Source organism: Diabrotica virgifera, chromosome 7 (genome assembly GCF_917563875.1).
Source record: "Diabrotica virgifera virgifera chromosome 7, PGI_DIABVI_V3a".
Classification (NCBI taxonomy): domain Eukaryota; kingdom Metazoa; phylum Arthropoda; class Insecta; order Coleoptera; family Chrysomelidae; genus Diabrotica; species Diabrotica virgifera.
In genome coordinates this window covers 179,641,544-179,654,416 of record NC_065449.1, presented here as the reverse complement: position 1 = coordinate 179,654,416, position 12,873 = coordinate 179,641,544, and the positions used below count along the sequence as shown (strand labels likewise).

General features: G+C 34.5%; 4 non-coding genes across 4 annotated transcripts; 1 reads left to right on the top strand and 3 right to left on the bottom strand.

Moving 5' to 3' along the window:
* Positions 1-261: 261 nt before the first annotated feature.
* Positions 262-333, bottom strand: Trnaw-cca (transfer RNA tryptophan (anticodon CCA)). Its single transcript has one exon. It is a non-coding gene; the product is annotated as a tRNA-Trp (tRNA).
* Positions 334-1,166: 833 nt separating this feature from the next.
* Trnaw-cca (transfer RNA tryptophan (anticodon CCA)) lies at positions 1,167-1,238 on the bottom strand. The gene has a single exon. It is a non-coding gene; the product is annotated as a tRNA-Trp (tRNA).
* A 6,005-nt stretch (positions 1,239-7,243) lies between these two features.
* Trnaw-cca (transfer RNA tryptophan (anticodon CCA)) lies at positions 7,244-7,315 on the top strand. Its single transcript has one exon. It is a non-coding gene; the product is annotated as a tRNA-Trp (tRNA).
* A 4,780-nt stretch (positions 7,316-12,095) lies between these two features.
* On the bottom strand, positions 12,096-12,167 carry Trnaw-cca (transfer RNA tryptophan (anticodon CCA)). Its single transcript has one exon. It is a non-coding gene; the product is annotated as a tRNA-Trp (tRNA).
* Between the last annotated feature and the right edge of the window lie 706 nt (positions 12,168-12,873).

Below are 12,873 nucleotides of genomic sequence, written 5' to 3'. Positions count from 1 at the left end.
ATTTTTCAAATTGGGCTCTGTACCGCCATTCTTTATTATATTACGAATACGTGTGCCAAATATCTCGAAAAAATATTCAAAATTATAGCCGCAATCTTGGAACGCGTTTTGGCTACCTGTTGATCGCTACTGTATCACCTTAATGCTCAATGGGCAGATTGTTGTACTCAAGGGAGTTAATAAAAAAAAGGCAACCTTCATTAGTGGAGTGGGAACAAGAAGAAGAAGATTGTTGATTAAACAAGTGTTACAAAAAAGGGTTGACCCCGACGTGATTTGAACACGCAACCTTCTGATCTGGAGTCAGACCCGCTACCGTTGCGCCACGGAGTCTATACAGTTACAGTCAATATTGTTTTATGAATAACAGACTGTGAATACAGTTTTTATTATTCATACTTAAAACAAATTTTATATAATTAATAGTAATACTGCACCCCTAGTTTACCCTAGGCATTCCGTATTCTACCTCGCTAGTCGTTCCTGTCAATTGCCGATTGGCAGCGCCAATCTCTCTCACGTGCTCATCTACAAAATCGTTCTACCACAATCTTGGTGTCCTGGTTAAAATAAATAACAGCAGACTGGAGGTGTTTGCTAAATGCTATGTATTTTCAGTCTTGCTGTATGGCGCAGAGGCATGGACACTAACGGAATCATTAATGAAGAAGCTGGAGGCATTCGAAATAAGGATGTACCGACGTATCCTCAAAATATCCTGGATGACTCACACCACCAACGTAGAGGTATTGCGCGGAATGGGAAAACAAAAAGAAATCTCTTTTACAATTAAGAAACGGAAACTTGAATACCTCGGTCATATTATGAGACATGATAAATATCATATACTCCGACTGATAATACAGAGTAAAATAGAGAGCAAACGCGGACCCGGAAGAAGAAGACACTCATGGCTTTAAAACTTACGCCAATGGTTTGGACTAACATCCATCAGTTATTCAGAAACGCCGCAGACAAAATTAAAATGTCTATGATGATAGTCAACGTCCACAATGGACAAGGCACATAAAGAAGAAGAAGGAGGTGTTTATTTGTTTGACGCACATGCATTATCTTTATTATTGTAATAATTTAGGATGTCATATTATGTAATATGTATTTTAATGTTGTAGTCGGAGATCTGGTTTAATTTCGTTAAAAAGCTTTGACCCCGACGTGATTTGAACACGCAACCTTCTGATCTGGAGTCAGACGCGCTACCGTTGCGCCACAGAGTCTATACCGATTTTGAGAGTGGCTACTCTCCAAACGCACGGAAGTTTAAAGTATACGTAAAATTTTGAGTGTCTTTTAAACATAATACATAAATACAAAAACAATGAAAACACAGACGGTTCCAGATTCTAATCATAAATGACAATAAATACCTCAATACTTAAGGAACTAAATGTTCCTCAAAGTGTTTGAAAAGAGCAGACTTTGCTAATGTAATACTTTTCATTTTGTTTTCAACACATTTGCACTGCTGAAATCGTAAACGTCATAGAATTAATATTTAGAGTAGAAAAAAGCATGAAATTCAACGGCAACGTAGAATTTGATTTTAGTGCTGAAGTACGCTAAAATCAAATTGAAGTGCTTCAATAGTACGCTAAAGACTTAGTGAGAGATCTTGTTTATCTATGTCAGTGTTGAAGAAGGAGTAACGAGGCATAATTCTCTTATTCTATCCATGCCTTATTCGTTCCTTTTTGATTTATGTAGACATCGAAGCGGCTAAATCTTATGCCGTCCGCATATGTGTCGACGCTCGACGTAGTCGACTCGATTCCAGTGGCGTAGATCTCTTCCCACCACTCAAGTTCCTTCGTTGTAGCATTGAGCTCCGTAGACGGAGCATTTACGATTGCAAAACTACTCGTCTTGTACGACTCTCGTCCTTTGCGATCGGTAGCGCACGAGAAAGTTCGAGTGAGACACACGTTTCCAGTCATGGAATTAAATTTATTTTATTCCTTCGTTTTTGTTGTTTTTTTTGCGCTAAATTAAATAGTAGCTTTGTGAAAATATTTTGTTCGTAATAGAAAATTCTGAAAATATTGAACTTCTGTTTCTATGCGTTTAATATAAAATGCGTTGGGAAAGTAGAAAAATACCCTCAATTGTATAATGTTCGTTCTATACAAATTAAATATACCGTACTTTTCACAGATCGAAATAGTCGTTTTAGTTGATATATAAAAAATACGTTCTTCTTGGTTGGAAGATGTGAGCACACTGAATCGACTAGTGTGCGGAGACACGAGCAAGACGCGCGAACTTCGAGACGTGTCTTCGATCGACCCATGTGCGGACGGCCTAAATCTTTCATCACCTATACATTAGGTCTTCCTTAAATAAAGTAAACCGAGCAATAAAAAGAACCGCGGAATGGATAGAAGAATATGATTTAAAACTAGCAGTAGAGAAAACGGAAGCGATAATCTTGAGCGGACCGAGATATAGAGAAAACATATTATTCGAGTACAAAGACTCCGTATAATAAGACCCCAGAAAACAGTTAAATACTTAGGAATAACTTTTGATGATAAAATGAAATTCGGACCACACATACAAGAGGCACGTCGGAAGGCAGAAGAAAGGACCTCCACACTAAACAAATTAATGCCAAATATAGGGGGTCCGGGGTCACAAAAACGAATTGTAATGTTGCAATCAATCACATCCATCTTACTATACGGGGCCCCAGTGTGGCAAGAGGTTCTAGAGATGGCCAAAATACAGAGACATGCTTCTTAGAGCACAGAGGAAACCTCTGATCGGATCAGGGTGTGTAGCGCGTACAGAACCGTTTCAACCATTGCCTTACAAGTGGTGGCTGGGTCTATGCCGGTGCACATCCTGGCCAGAGAAAGGGTCCGAATGCATCAGAGGGGCAACGGGGCAATTGGTTCAGGTACACAAGAAAGAAAGAGGAGCTTGGAGATGTGGCACTGTGGCAGAGGGAATGGGCAACTGAAGTCGGAAAGGCTGCCTGGACGAGATGCCTGATTCCAGATGTAGTGAGGAGGTACGAGTGCCGACATCGTCGCGTTTATTAAGTGTTAAATTATTAAGTGACTAGAATTTTTCTCTATAAGTAACAAAAATGGTGCTCAATTGTACTGCTTCAATTGAATGCCTTATATTGGGTATTCCCAAGATACTAAATAAATTATACAAATATTTAATTGGTTGTGCTATAAGAGGGAAATTGTTATAATCAGATTCGCGCACTTATTTTTATAAAGAGATTTGGTTACAAACATTTCTGTTAACCCTTGAGAACACAATCAATTGATTACCAATAAATTAATCTAATAAGTACTTATACTTGATACCTACACATAATTCATTGCTGTGACTGATAACCACAACTGTTTTAACAGGTATATAATCTGCAAAATTAAATGAATGACACGTTTCTGATAAGAAAATAAGTAAAATAAGGAGTTTATTAATCTGTAACTAATCGAATGAAAATTATGAAAGTTCTGTAAATTTGAAATGTGTCGTTGTTATTATCGAGGAAATTATAATTTTCCACACTGAAAACATTTAGGCCAAAATGCTCAGATAGTGTATCTGTCTATCCCCTTACTGTTTTCTAAAAGTTACTAATCGAAGGACTAGAATTAAGAATTGCGTATTTTGCGATCAGAAATTGCGCTGAGAATTAGATAGGTATTGTCTTATAGTCCGGGAGGTAGTGTCAAGTTTGACCGGAGCATTTTGGCATGGCTGTTTTTTATATAGTCAGTTGTTCCAAAGCTTATTAACAAATGATGTGTCAGATGGCCTGGCCCAAAACCGAGGCTTTTAGGCAAGAAAAGATAAAATATGAAAGTAAATGGAAAAACCCTACAACTTATATGTCAAATATTTATATCCGTGCCTTACATACATAATGGCCTAATGGTTAGAATACCTGGCTCCTGGCTTTCAACCAGGCGAGTCGGGTTCGATTCCCAGCGTCGGTAATCCTTTTTGTTTTTAAAATTGACATTTTTATTTGAAAAATAATTGTTTTTATAATACTTTTCTATATTGTGTCGTATAAATAATAAAAACGTGGTATTATAAAAACAATTATTTTTCAAATCGAAATGTCAAAGCTGGAAGAAAGCCAGGAGCCAGATATTCTAACCACTAGGCCATTATGGATGTAAGACACGGAGATAAATATTTGACATAATATATAAGTTGTAGGGTTTTTCCATCTACTTTCATATTTTATCTTTTCTTGCCTGAAAGCTCCGGAGTCGCGCCAGCTGACAGACATTTTCGTTATCAAACAAGTACTATCTACCAAAATAAATTCAAAGAATCCGTACTAAAATCACCGTAAAAATTTGACACTACCTCCCAGACTATTACGCATTTCAAAAAAACAGTAATTTTCGCTAAAGTTTTTAATATATAATAAACATGTTTAGATTATTTTTTAAATCTTGTATTAATTATTATTAACAATGTAGAAGACGGGACAAAAGATGTGGTAGATATTATAAACTAACAATGAGGCAAAGCCAAATGGAATAAATTCATGATTTCGTGAATGAGTGATTTTGGAAAAAAGTCCCGAATTAATTTTCTCGATAATGGGTGATTTTGGAGATAAATCCAGAAACAGGTCGATTTTTTTTAAATAACGATTTTTTGGCATTTATATTTCATACTAGTGACGTCATCCATCTGGGCGTAGTGACGTAACCGATGATTTTTTTGACCTCTTTTGACCTTTTTGACCTCATTTGAAAGGTTATAAAATTCTCTATTTAGTAATATAAACATTAATATAATTATGTAAAGAGGGTGTCCAAAAAAATTGTTTTAATGAAATTAATTGACACAAAAAGAAGAATGTATGTACTTTATTTAAATGTATGTAGAAAATACATTTTGCTGCTGTCAGTAAACAGAAAAAATGTTTATTTAACGAATAAACATTGTTTTTGGCTTAAATTCAAAGCTGCCACCCACCTGTCTCTTGGTAGTTTGAACATTTAGTTTAAACGAAAAGCTGTGTTTATTTATCAAATAAACATTGTTTACTATTTTTTTGACAGCAGTGAAACGTATTTTGAATTAAATAAATTACATGCATTCTTCTTTTTGTGTCAATTAATTTAATTCGAAAAAAATTTTTTAGACACTTTGCACAAATAATTACGTTAATGTTAATATTACTGAATAGAAAATTAAATAACCTTTCAAATGAGCTAGCTCATGACCCCTATTCTCATTTAAAAAAGTCATCGATTAGGTACGTCGTTACGCCAAGATGGATGACGTCATTAGTATGATATATATTGTTATATAATTTTTATGGGAAAAATTTAGAAAATTAATTTATGTCAAAGACCACGAGATTATAGATTTTCATCGCCCTGTATATGGCCAAATATTGTAAATAGTATAATTTAGTCATAAGCAGTGGTTCGCGGAAATTGAATCTAGTTCAGTATTAATGATTCTATGAACGGACTTATACAAACGGTCGGATTAGAAAGTGCATATCTTCACTCTGGAAGTGAACAATAGGACGTTTATAAATGCTTCTTAGAAGGAAAGACGGTAAACACAATTGTTGAGTTTTAGAATATCAGGTTTTTATAGCATCTAGAAACATAAAAGTAATTTTGGTATCTCCTGGAATTTGACGAAACGGAAAAGTTGTATGCAAAAATAATTTGTTCTTAAGAAATGAGAGTTAGGGATGTAATGTGTAGAGAGGATGTTTTGTGATTGGCGAGAGAGACGTATAGAGGGAGAATAGAGTGTTTAAGTCTGACTTTGAGGAGGAAAAAAGTTTCACTGTGTAATGAACATCTGGAGAGAGCAGTCCAGTTTTTGAAAAGTAAGAAGTCTGTGTAAAGTGGTGAAGTTGGCGGCCGTGTAAGCAGAATCGTGTTGAAACGAAATCGTTGATCGAGTTGAGAAGTTAAATCTCCTTGTGTCCGAAGAGATTCCTGTTTCTGTCTGGAACGAGTAGCCGGTTGGTATCAATTTGCACAAGATATCGAGCAGAGAGAAAACTGAGGAGAGATTTCGAGAGAGTGCTGTTGTTTGTTTGTGAAGCAGTTTGGACGAGAAGGATCGTTCACAGCATCCTAGGAGCTCGTGTGGGAGAATCGGGGACTACACAATCCATGAGAATAAGTAAAGAAGAGAAAAAAGGTTAGTGAGATTATTTGTGAAACGGAGAGAGTTGTTTTATATCACATACCATATTTGTTTATTTTTTATTGAACAGTTCTATAGCATAATTTAGTCATTCATAAATTCAAAGAAGAAATAAGTAAACTATTCAAAAGGTGAAACGTAAATTTTGTTTTTTTTTTGTATAATAGTAAGAACAGTCTAACGAATTATTTAAATGAAAATTTTGTAAAAAAGGAGATAGCAGAATTAAATATTTTATTAGATAAGAAATAGTTGCAACAAAATTGAGTTTTAGCATACATTTAAATCTTATATTTATGGTATATTGGATAAATAAATAATATTTATAGAATTTATATGACATTGAGTATATTTATTTTCCCTATTTTGTCCTGGATGAAGTAAGCAACTAGAGATACCAGAAGCCACAAACCAAAGGTACATTAAAATAAATTAGCCCTGAGAATAAATTTTATTGGAAAGTTTTATTTAATTTTGGTTTTGTTTTCCATAAGTGGTAATTAAAATAGGTAATTAATTAATTAATCAAAATAAGAATATGCTGATTAATCTCATAACAGAGAGAAAATACAGAGCATAACAATATATGACAAAAAATTGTAATTTAAAAATAAAAATAAACCGGTTTCGGGATTTATATCCAAAATTGCCCATTCACGGAAAAATGAATAATTTATTCCAACCTTTACGTGCTCACTGTATATAAATTTCCTAATTCTCTAAATCAGGGGTTCTCAATCTGTGGTACATGTACCACTGGTGGTACATTTCATTAGGTGCGGTGGTACACAAAACGCAAAACCACAGCCAAAATTCAGCATATTTGTAGTTAATTAGATTATTTACCTCCATACATACTTCAGTTAGGTGGTACCAAAAATAATTATAAGAATTTTGGTGGTACATGGCTCAAAAACATTGAAAACCACTGCTCTAAATTAAAACTCGTATGTATTCAATAAATGAAAAATTAAAAAAATGTATTTTATACATAAGTATTATCAACTACCAAGAAATAGTCTTAAATAAAATATTAAAGTATTTGCAAAAACAAATAGACTCCGTGGCGCAACGGTAGCGCGTCTGACTCCAGATCAGAAGGTTGCGTATTCAAATCACGTCGGGGTCAAAATGATTTTATGTTTTGTTCTGAGTAAGATATGAGAATGTGTGATAAAACATTCAAGTTGATCATACCTACTGCCCGCTTCATAAATCTTTCATTTTCATTTTCATGTAACTTGGATACCATTTCTCGAAATAGTGAGAACACTGCAAATAATATGTATAGGTATAATATATGATATAAAGTGTGTCCACGAATAGGCTGCCCAAGAGGAAAAACTTTTTTATTTTCAATTTTAGCGAAAAACGTAATTCATGATAAAAAGTTTTGCTTGTTCTAGAAACCCAAAAAACGAAATAAAATTTAAGTTTTTCAAAACCTGCTTAATTTTGTAGCCAATTTTTTGTAAATCCATATAAATTTTTGCACTAAATTCGAAATCGTAATAATAATTTATTGTTGCTAAGCTACAATGTAGCTTGGTAACTGTCAACTTCAATAAATTAAGTATTTGCCAATATGTAGTCATTTTTTTCGACAAAGCTTTCAACAAACAATTTATCTGTCATTTTTTAAATAAAAATTTAAAATTTATGTCGAAAAAAATGACTATTCGCAAATTATTTATCGGAGTTGACATTTACTAAGCTACATACATTGTAGCTTAGCAACAATAAATTATTGTTACGATTTCGAACTTATAGGGATTTATCGGGATTTACGTAAAATTGGCTTCAAAATTAAGCAGGTTTTGAAAAACTTGAATTTTATTTCGTTTTATGGGGTTTTAAAACAAGCAAAACTTTTTATCAAGAATGACATGTTTCGTTAAAATTGAAAATAAAAAAGTTTCTCCTTTTGGGCACCCCATCCGTGAACACACTGTATAGGTAAATAATGAATATAAACTACGAGTTTTTGATTTTTAATATTCAGTATTACTTACAGCCAGTTTCACAATCTGTGGTTAACCCTAACGGTTAACTAACCTTTACCCATAGGCTAACTGACAGTTGTTGTTTCACAAATTCACAACCACAGATTCAGTTATGGTTAGTTGACCGCAAGTTTTGTTTTATTTTTCTTATGTTGGTAGGAAATTTGGACAATTATCACCTGAAATAACATTTTTATGGAGAATTATCAGCATTATATTATGAACATTGATCAGTCATATGAGTTTTGACTACTTTTGACTAATTTTTATTGGGATAAATTTAATAAATCGTTATATTTCTTTAGGACCATTTCTGTTGTATATATTTTTTAGGGATTTTATATTTAGTTGTGGAGTTTATTTTGCAGATTAAGGAAAAATAAATGTGTGGTTAGGATATTCACTGCGAGATTTGTGGTTTCATTTGCATAATCACAGTTGATGTTGATTCTTGCTATGTTGCTTTAAAAAATTATATTTTTTTACATACCTCCTACAGGATTAATAAAATTTGATATATGATGGTTGCATCTTAGATTTTGGACCATATCAATGAGTATGCAGAACTTTTTTAAGTATCTTTTTTTCGTAAAATTAATATTAAAAAAGCTTCCCATACGTGGCCAACTAAACGACACACGCTGTATATTACATGCACGTTATACATTTTAAGTTTTGTTTAAGAATAATATTTGTTTCAAGGTCTTGCACCAAAATCATTAAAATTGAATTGTTAAGCCGGGTCCAGACTAAGTAACAAAACATGTTAATAACAAAGCTGTACAACAAATTTGTTGTACAACTTTGTTCTGTAACTTGTTATAATATAGAATAAGCATCCAGACTATATAACAAAAAACAAAACAAAAAAAGCGCATAACTTTTGCCGCATTTTAGCTGGATATCTGGTAGGTTAGGCAGTATCAACCTACGGTCAAATGGGATGTTCATTTTTCGAAGATCTGCTTGGATGTTGTTATCTCTTTATCGCATTCTGGGACGTCCGAGTGGTCTTTTGCCTGTAGAAATCTCCCCCCATACCAGTCTTACAAGTCTCTCGTTATGAAGTCTGTGCAAGTGGCCTGCCCATCTTAGTCGCTGTGATTTAATTTCCTGGACAATATCGGTGTCATTGTAGAGTTCTTTTAATTCGAAGTTGGTTCTGATCCTATACTGGTTTGTGTTAATGTCGTGAAGAGGTCCGAAAATTTTTCTAAGTATTTTTCGTTCAAAACGCCTGAGCTTTTCTTCGTTTGATTTGGTCATGGTCCACGTTTCGCAACCATATGTTAGTACAGGTCTGACGATGGATTTATAGATTTTGATCTTGGAACTTCTTGTAAGATGTTTTGATTTTATAAGCTTATCCAGTGCGAATAGACAGCGATTTGCTGATTGGATTCTGTCTTTTATTTCTTCAGTAACATCGTTGTCAGCTGTGATTACGGCCCCCAGATACTTAAAACGTTGTACTCTTTCGAAATTGAAGGTGTTGACAGTCACATTTTGTCCTATCCTGTCTCTTCGTGTCATATATTATTTCGTCTTCTCTTCATTAATCCTCAGCCTTAATTGCTCCTTCCACCTTGTTGAAAATGGCTTTTGTGGATAGGATGGAGTCTCCAACGAGATCAATGTCATCTGCGTATGCTAGTAATAACTTGGGACCTTGAACCGATAGCAGTTCTCTTTTTATTTCGGGCGACCTCATGGCTTTCTCTAATACGAGGTTAAAAAGTTGTGGAGATAACGCATCACCCTGTTTGAGTCCACTGTTGATTTCGAAGCTGTCAGACAGTTTATCAGACTGGTGTTTATCACCAACTGGGCATTTTAATGAGTGAAACACGAAGAACATGTCAAATGACATGAATTATATTGGTGATAAATAGCAGTCTGATTTTTGCATGAAAATTTAATGAAACGGTAACAAATCAATTGGAAGTTCTACCCAACAAAATACATGGGGCGTTTTCGTAATCAGACGTTACCCCCTTTGTGGCTCAGTGGTAAGAGCGCCTACCTTTGGATCGAAAGCTCCGAATAGTCGTGAGTTCGAATCTCACCAGGGCCAAAAATTTTTCGTTTATTATAAATTAATAAATGAAAATAGTTTCTGTCCTTGAGGGATCGGTACTCACCGGACGAACCGCAGACGTTCGGATACAATTACCGTCTCTTTGCAAAGACAATGACGTCGACTTTGCAAAGTAACAAGACACTTACTCAACACACACACTAGACATTACTCCCCGAGTTAGTGATAAGTTATAGTCTAAAAAATCATTATGAAATTGACTGGCCAGTTGGTTGTGAAAACCAGTGCCAATAACACACACACTCACGTAATCAGACGTTAAAATTTTTTAAACTGTTCCACAATTAAAACTTCCCCTGTTCCATTGTTCCCGTACATCAAAGTTTGTCCGACTGGACACCGTTAAGCTATTAACAAATTTTTAGCTTGCTATTAATCAACTTTTTTGGTACGCGGGATTAAGGTTTAATACAATTAAAATCAAAATATTTTTTTCTCTGAAAGAATTGACACATTGTCTGTTAGACAAGTTCTCGATACTGACAATAAAATTTGCTATGCTCCTCGGTACCATGGGATAGATCTTTTATTTGGCCCTCATAGCAACGATATGTTCTATCGTAGCTTCCTTACTGCATTGAAGCTTTCAAATAGAACCTACCAAACACTTTGGCACCAACGTATGAAAAAGATTGATATATCCGATGATGGATGGAAGAGCTGTTGATGACGATGATGATGATCTTGTACAATGTATCCATATTGCTAGTGAAAGGGTCATGGTAAAAGTTACAACCCAGTAGTTCCATGGATTGCCTAACAATTTCTTTGAAATATTTCAGCTTCCAAATCTCGATTAGTTTCTGTTTAATTTATGAAGATTTTCTTTTCCTTTCCTTCGTTCTGTCTAAATCAATTAATATCTCGTTGCAATCCTCGACTGCACGCCGAGATTTGTTTTGGTTGGGTCAGAGAGAGCAGCATATGTGCCTTCTGATGAAGAGACTAATAAGTTTCGAAACCGGTAGAGGTGCTTGCTGCACTCTCTGATTGGACTAGAATAGGATGCGGGTGTATTTTCGTCTTTCAACGAAATTGAAAATGGTTATTCATTTTTGATTTACATGTTTACTCTGATTGGAGTACGAAGGGAACCATTCTCGTTGGAACTTTACCGCGCTGAGCAGATGGGACGTGAATTATAAATTGTAAAATTCCCTCATCTTTCTTAGTCTCAGCATCCGTTATGGCTTGCAAATTCTAGAAGCCTCGGAGGTGTAACCAGAGAAGGTTCCCATTGTTTTCAGTCTGGTGGGATGTAGAGTAACATTATGTTGTTTTACATGCCATTAGATTGAAAACTTAGTCTTTTGCTAGCAGTTGCCGCTAGGGCATCTATGCTATTTCGTTCGTTGCAATCCGTGACTGCACGCCGGGGTTTGTTTTGGTTGGATAATAGAGAGCAGCATATGTGCCTCCTGATGAGAGACTAATAAGGTTCGAAACAGGTAGAGGTGCTTTCTGCACTCTCTGATTGGACTAGAATACGATGCGGGTGTATCTTCGTCTTGCAACGAAATTGAAAATGGTTATTAATTTTCAATTAATATCTTTTTTCTCTTCCTCTCACTGGGGTTGGCTTGCAGATCCGTTTGTTTCAAGATCACCATAAACATATTTATGTACCTAATTACCGAGACTAAAGTTTTTATGTATTTGACTCATTATTACTATATTCTTGTAGTTCATGATTTATGGTCCACATCGCTATAGTGCACCTAAAATACCAAAAAAAATAGTAAGTCACAAGCTATAATGATCTTTAATCCATTTGCAGATTCAAATACTATTTTAAAATAAAAAAATACTGACCCCGACGTGATTTGAACACGCAACCTTCTGATCTGGAGTCAGACGCGCTACCGTTGCGCCACGGAGTCTATGACGATTTTGAGAGTGGCTACTTTCCAAACGCACGGAATTTTAAAGTAGACATTAAATTTGGAGTGTGTTTTAAATACCAGGTGTCCACTTATATTTTCCCCCATTTTAACTGCCTATAACTTCTAAATGACTCAAGATAGAAATATGCATTTTCGCTGATATGTTTTATTTTAGTAAAAGTTTTGTTTGAATGGATTTAATTTTTTATATCGCTTTTAAATAAAAAATGGCGGATTTTTGAACAAAACGTTGTTGATTTTTTTTTTATTGAAACACCCAATATATTTTTTGTAAATTGAAATAACGGTCATTTACTTATCCAGCGATATAAAGTTTTTTAAAATCGGTTGTCAAATGACTGAGCAATTAATTTTTAAAATGAGAGGTGCAACGTGGATATCACATAACTAAATAACATAACTAAGCAAATTGATATTATAGACCAGGGCACATCTGTAAAAATATTAGTACATTTGGACGTCGAGAGGTGACTCAAATTTTATTGCAGAAATTGCTTGAAAATAACTCAAATAATAATATTTGAAAGACTGAAAATGGTTATTCATTTTTAATAATATTTGAGTTATCCCCCCTCTCAAAAAGGTCCGGAACATTGTTTAAATAATCAAAATGTCAAAAAATAAAGGAAACATTCGATTTTTTTCTCCGTTTTTTGATTATAACTTTAAAAGTATTCATTTC